Genomic DNA, 7,322 nt, shown 5'->3' on the forward strand with positions numbered 1-7,322 from the left:
GGGAATCCTGAAATGTGATTGCCTTGTAAGGGCAGGTTATTTTCAGCCACTCCCTTCATTATGTTCCTGTTAAATCCATGGCTCAAGTGGGGCTTCTTACTGGAGAGATTTTGCACTGGCTGCCTGCCCAGGGATAGATTGCAGCAAGGGTGGACTCTGTCAGAAATAGGTGGATATGTGTGTGGACCTCCAAGTCTTGAAACAAGAATATCACTGCTAGAGGTCAAGGTTTGAGCTTGCCAGTATTTCCCTCTTTTACTAAAGTCAGTTGATGCTCCCTTGCCAGTGCTGGCTATTTTTGTAACACTCTCACAGTGGTGGGGATTTTCTCATTTCAGACCATGTCACAGAAGTGACACAACTTGGGATATTTTTGCCTCTGAGACTTCATTATGAAGTTCAAACTCTGTATTTTCATGCTAAAATTTCTTCTAGGTTACTTGTTTAAAAGTAAGAAGTACTTTAATTTCTATAAAATATTCAATTGTATTTTTATGTGTTTTATCTGAGTCTTTAATATTTTAAAACTATTATTTTTTTGCTCTGGAAACACTTGTCTTTCTTAATTTCTCAGAAGCAAAGTTTTGAATTAGAGAAAAGAAAATCAAGATTATTGGGTTGTAGGGGTTTTTTAAACCCATATACAACAGTTTTAGACAGCTTTTCAAAACACTTGGAATTATGGATTTAAATCCAAAAGTCTCATATCTGGTCCTTTTCTATGTTTTTAATAGAAGAATCAAGATATGATTTGAAAAATTTGAAGAAAGGAGGAACCTGAAAGCTGACAGCTATGGCAACACCTGCCTCAGCTTTCTGTGTTCTGAGTGGCACATTTAGTTATATTTATCCTTCTATTTTTGCATCACCATTTTGTCCTGCATCTCGTCACATGCAGCAGGGTTTTGCTGCTTCAAATTCTTTGTCAACTGTAAAGTCACTGCTCCAAGTAGTTTATTTAAGATGAAAAGCCTTTCCGAAATGGAGGTTTGGCCTTTTTACAATAAGAGCACTGTACTTAATTTCTTTTTTTTGCAAATTTTAATTAAGAATTTTGCTGTAGCACTATCTGGTATTACCACTGGCTTTACTAAGGCTTCACTGCCTTAACTTTTGTTTTTAATGTTCATTACGTTCAAATGTGTTCTGTTTAAAAATATGTGTTGCTATTCATGTTACAGAGAGCAAACTCAAAGTGCCCTGTACAAGAAGGTAATGAGATTTGTGATGATTCCCAGTTCCTTGGGGGATTATTTCAGCCTTAGATGACACTTTGGGAACACTCTGTCCTTGCACAAGAAAGCCTTCCTTAGTTATAAGTAGATACTTAATATAGGGCAAGAATAAAATCCTTGACAAAGGTTGTAATGACTTCACCGGGTCAAGGATTTTACCACAGGATAGTGAAACACAGAAATGAACAATGCATGGCACTGTCTCCCTTGTGAAGGGAGATCACTTTTGGCATGGATCTTGGACCTCAACCAAGCACTTAGTCTTCTTAAGTGAGAGCTGTAGTGTGCATGAAAATTAATCCATGCCATGCTACCTGCTGGCTTTTTTGGATTGGTTTGTATTTCCTTGGCAATGACATGCAAGGAAGAGAGGGGTGAGTCTGTAATAATTTCTCCCCTTTTAGTAGATGACGTCGGTAAGATGTGTTAAAAAATTTGTCTGTCTAGTCTCAGTTTCTTTACTGATAGGCAGTCTAAACTGTATTTATTCCAGATTGCTGAGCACTGAATCATTAGATATCTATCAGAACACTTCAGTCACCTTTTCACAATAGCTGTTGCATTCCACCAGTTTTCATTGTGTATCGAGCTATTCAGAACCTGTCTTGGATCAGCTAGGCTCTGGAGGCTACTGATGTTTTTTGGTACAAATATGGGAACAATGGATGGGATTATAATTTTCAATAAAATGTTGGGTTACAGCAAACCTAACATATTAAGATGTTTTGCAGAAGTATTATCTCAACTCCTTAACATCATATGATTGGGAAGGAAAGGAATAAAATAAAAAAATACTAATTAAAAAAAATTAAAAAGGAAGAGAGAAAAAAAGAATGAGGAATTGCTCAGGTTTGGAACATTTCTTTTTTCTGTACTTTGCTCTATGGTTTATTTTTCAAGAGAAAAAACATTTGCATTGGCAATGTGTTGATTGGAAAAAAGCTGTCATTCCGAGCCAGGTCCTGCATTTTGCAGGGCTGGCAGTGCTTCTTTACTTGTGGTACTCCACCTTCCACAGGCCAGTAGATAAGATGCCTGAATCAAAGCACTTTTCTCATCTAATTCCCAGCACTGCCTCTCTCTGTGCATCAACTACTTGCCCACTGTTCCTTCTCTCTACTGTCCTGCACAATTTCTTCTATCCTGTAAGAGGAATGTATGCAATTGTGTAGGTCTGGTTGATGTATGTTTCGATTTGCTTTGCTTAATGGCTTTGGTGTGCTCACTACTGTTTGCCACCATCTCCCTAGTCTGGTTCTCTGGCTGGAGGTCATGATCACAAGGTCATGTCAACATGGACATGTTGGTTTGTGGTGTTGGTGAAGGCAGGATCAGAAGATGCTCGGAACATGTGTTTTGGAGAGGAGATATGAAAATGCAGTGAAGTTGAAGGATCTGTTTCACATAGCAACATGTCAAAAGAGTCTGAAAGGCTTTTAAATGGGAAGTATTGTAGGAAACAGCATTCTCATCCACTGCTGACTGAGTAGTTTCTCTTGTAGGATAATGCTCCAATGCAACTTGCTGCCTTTTGTGGCTTCAGTTTAGCAGACAGAGCGAAAAGAAAAAGACAGATCTACTGTCTGCAGGAATCAAATTGTAGAATTCAGTGTCTCATTCTACTTGGACCTTGAAGGTCTTCAAAAGTCATTTCAGGCAAAAGGAAGGGAAAGTCTGTGATGCTGGGAGACATAAAACATTACAGTTTTGCAGGTCAAAGTTCTAGATAGAATCAGACTGATTTTTATCGCTGAATTTGCCAGGAAGGAAAATGAATGAAGAAATACCCAGCTTCAAAGACCTGGGATGAGGCTGGGTGGGAGCACATTTCACAGTAAATTCTGTGTGTCCATGTGAATGCTGGTGACAGTGACATCAGTGGTGACACTAACTTTACTCACCATTTGGGAGGTGGGAGATGGCAAAGGGTGAGAGGATGCAAACAGCTTCAGCAGAATGCTTCCAAGAGAAGAGAAAGTGATTGGTAGAAAACTCCCCTGTTGTCCCTCTGTGACCTGTGAAGACTGATGAACCTCTCTGCAGCTCTGTCCTGGGCTTCTCACTGACAGAATCCTGTTAGATTTCTCATAATGGCAGAAATAATTAAAAAGGGGATCAGCTTCAGAGGAGCATAAACACACACCAAAAGTCTGTCTCTTTAATGATATCCCCTCCATACTTCACTGGCAGGCATTCTGCTAATCTAATACCTGTTAATTCTATTTCTAATTAGGGCTATAGCTCACCAGAGGCTGTTTTATATCTAACATAGATATGGTTAATGGTTTTAATCCTTGGTTGGGGAAAGAATCTGGTGCTGGAAGACACACAAGACACAAGACACTGGAAGTTCAAGAGCTTGTTATCTTTGCTCAAAACCACCATGGAAGATGCACAGAACTACACTACTTTGGATAGATGTGGATTTTATAGAGACAGAGTTCAATGTAGTCATAAGTATATAAACTTCCGTTACAGCTGTGTTTAATGCAATGTTTGAAACCTCAGAAAATTAGGGCCACTGTGCTGTTGGCAGAATGCAATTATGAATATGAGGCCTCCTCCTCACTTCTCAGCATCCCTCATCACTGAAATCAGGCAAAGAGAACGCCTGACTGCTGGGGAAAGACAACCTCTGAAAAGCAGCTACATATACATCTGTACATGCTGTCTGTTTTGAGGGCAATGTACTACTTTCAAAGTTAGGCTGAAGTTTCTCAGTTAAATAGGTTTTGATAGATTAATGTGTAGTTGAGACCAAGTATTTGACAAGTATTTTTTACTACTTTATAACACAGGTGTATAGAATTCCTGTCTGAGTTGCTGGATTCCTGGCAAAGGAGGTCACCCATCACTCAGGTTCAAGGGAGATCCAAGAGGCATATTGCCAAGTTTTGGGCTCCCCAGCATATGTAGAGTCTGAGGTTCCCCAAAACTGAAAGCCTGAAGACTCTTGGAGAGACGAGGCTCTGAAAGCTGCAAGACTCCCCATCACAGAACTGAGATTTAAGTTCTGCAAATCCTGGAGTTGGCTTCCAGGGTCTGTAGCTGGAGCACTTTCTGTATGATGAAGTTATCACGGAATGATGAATCATGTATGCTGCCCTGAGCCTATAGAAAGGGGCTTGCAAACGTAGATTTTGTGTGGCAATAAGATTCATATGTATTCAGTGGTGACTATATTAAGATTATTTTGAAAACCAGGCCATTCCTGAATACAATGATATGGCTTCATGTGCCTCATAAAATTTTCTGACCAACAGAAACCCCTCTATTTTTAGTTCCACTTTGTGTAGCTGGTCAGAGTCCTGTCTGCAATTCTTCATGACCAGCAACTTTCAGTGAGGTTGAAGAGTAATGTAAATAACTAGAGTTTCAGGAGTCACAGCTGTACTGTGGAACACATTCCATCTAGATAATCTCTGACTTGTATTGAAGGAGAATAGATGATGATCTATTCAAGAAATAGCAATTTCCCACAATTTTTCAATGCCTCAGTGAAACTACATTTGGAAAAGAGCAATCAAGGTATTCAGTCTTCATCCTCTTATTTGCAGAGATAATTTCTTTACTATGTCATATCTATAGCTTGAGCCAACTGAAATAAGTGTATGGGGCTTTTGCAATTTTTCTGCTTTTTGAGAGGTCACACTGGGCTGGCTTGCATAGCATGAGGAACAAACTACAGGGATTCACTGAAGGACTTGAACTTGAAGAAAATTTACAAGTGTTATAACACTGGGGATGGCTTTCTCTAAGGAACTGGATATGAGGTTACAAGGAGGGGATGCCTGGTGAGTCTTTGAATTCTAAAGGATCTTATGGCCATCTGTAATGCTTACAGTAATGTAGGGCACCAGTAAGGAGGAAATAAGTTTGTACATTTCCTTGATGAACTTACGGTTATTCCTAATAATAACAACTTCTATCACTGTAATTCTGTTCATTTCTGTCAATTTGTATCTCTCAAATTCCTGTAATATCTGCTTTAACCCTTCAGTTTTTAATTTGGTGCCTTATTTTAATTTCCCAAATATTCATGTCCTTATACACTGACAGAGCTTGCACAAGACTAAATCAAGCCAAAAAGAAACATCTGGAGATGTCAAAATGTGGATGAGTAGAAGTCTCAGCTGGATTGTTCCATACAATTTTGGATACCATACTTCAGAAAATATGTGGTCCAAATGGATGTACTCGGCAGAGATTAAAAAGAATAACTGGAAACTGTGATCAGCAAGGAAAACAAAAGCAGAATTAGGCTTATTTAGTCTGAAAAAGAGAACTCCAAAGGAAGGCAGGAGAAATATTCTTTAGGTATGCAAGTGCTTGCTGGGAAGGAATAATTTGTTCTCAGAGCACTCACAAGGCATAAGACAAAAAATAATGGGTCTAAACTACAGTAAAGGAGATTCATGGCCAGATCTACAGGTAAAGTGTGAAAGAGTACCCTAGTACTGAATTATATTGCCTGAGAAAGCTGTTAAATCTCCACCATTTGGGGAGATATTTGCTGCTGTTGTAGGCAAGTATTGCTCAGTTATGTCTAGATGTGGGTTAAAAGGAGGAACTAAGCTGATCTTTGAGAACACTTCCAGCCATATTTTCTATAATATGTTTTGGAAGTAGGAAAGGAGAAACCTATTAGAGTTTGGAGGTGAAACAGAGAGTTTGATCTATGTATTCCAAGAAAAAGAAGATATTAGTGACTTATTAATATTTTTAAATATCCCCCCTAAAGTCCTCTGTTTTTCTGGTTTTGCTTTTTCTAATAGAGCTTTTACAACCTGTATGTGAAAATTATTTAGTGATTATCATGTAATTGGTATTTTTTCCTTTTAGCTTGCTTTTCTATGGAATGGCACCCATGCAATCTTTCCCTCCCACCCACCCACCCACCCTCCTCCTCTCTCCCTCCCTCCCTCCCTCCCTCCTCCCTCCCTCCCTCCCTCCCTCCCTCCCTCCCTCCCTCCCTCCCTTCCTTCCTTCCTTCCTTCCTTCCTTCTTCCTTCCTTCCTTCCTTCCTTCCTTCCTTCCTTCCTTCCTTCCTTCCTTCCTTCCTTCCTTCCTTCCTTCCCATGGGCACAAGTCTCATTTGTCTGCTGGCTAGTTGGCTAGTTTCCATGAGATCTGATTCAGGGTCAGAGATCTTCAGCATACTGTGTTCCTAGATGCTTCATGCAATTAGGCACAGAGTAGGAAAGGGCGATACTCTTAATCCTTATGTGGGGAAAAAATAGTTGCCTAGGTTATCTGCCAGAGAAACTCTTGGAAACGAGTTGTTATGATTGATCAGCCACAGGAAATGCTTCCTGCAGATAACATGGGATCTTGTTCTGCAGCAAGAATTTTGCTCCAGTGTAGACTTTTATTCTCTGGTTGTTAATAAAGGTGTAAAGAAAGTTTAAAGGTCAGTTATCACAAGCCCAAAAGGTGTTCAAAATTAGGCTGCATTAGTTCATGGGGTCACCCAGCTACTTGTTTCCTTGTGAAGTTACTCAATTTTAAAAAAAGGTAATGATCAGAATCCTGTGAATGAATTTGAAAACAGCAAAAGCTGAGAAATCCAAAGTTAGGTCTCTGTAGTCTTGTGTACAAACCATCCATTAGGAAAACACTGTTAATACAGTACTTTGTTTTAAATTTTATAATGATTGCTTTAAGGTCTGTTGCAACTCAAAGCCTTCAATGTTCCTCCTAGCCCCCCTTAAGAGTTTGTTTGCTGCTGGCTTTCCTGGGTATGAGGAAAGCAAATGTCACATTGGCTGGTTGCCTCTTCTCTTGGACATGGTCACTGCAGATTGGTGCTATCCATTATTTCCTTGTTTTTCAAGTGTTCTGGGGCAAAGTGACAGGACAGGAAACATCTGAGCCTGTCTGACACTCCAGCATGAACCACCCTGGAACAGCTGGAGCTTCTTATTTTGCTGGGTAACCCTTGGCTCAGGCCAAAGTTCTTTGGTACTTTTTCACCTCTCCTGTGGCACAGCTCCTAGAAAAATTGTGTCAGGGTCCTGAGTGCATAAATGAGCCTTAGGTGCTCTGATGAATCTCACACAGGGCCTCCACCCACTCGTTCTGCTCAGG

This window comes from Lichenostomus cassidix, chromosome 2, assembly GCF_008360975.1.
Source record: "Lichenostomus cassidix isolate B80296 chromosome 2, HeHo_3.0, whole genome shotgun sequence".
Lineage (NCBI taxonomy): Eukaryota > Metazoa > Chordata > Aves > Passeriformes > Meliphagidae > Lichenostomus > Lichenostomus cassidix.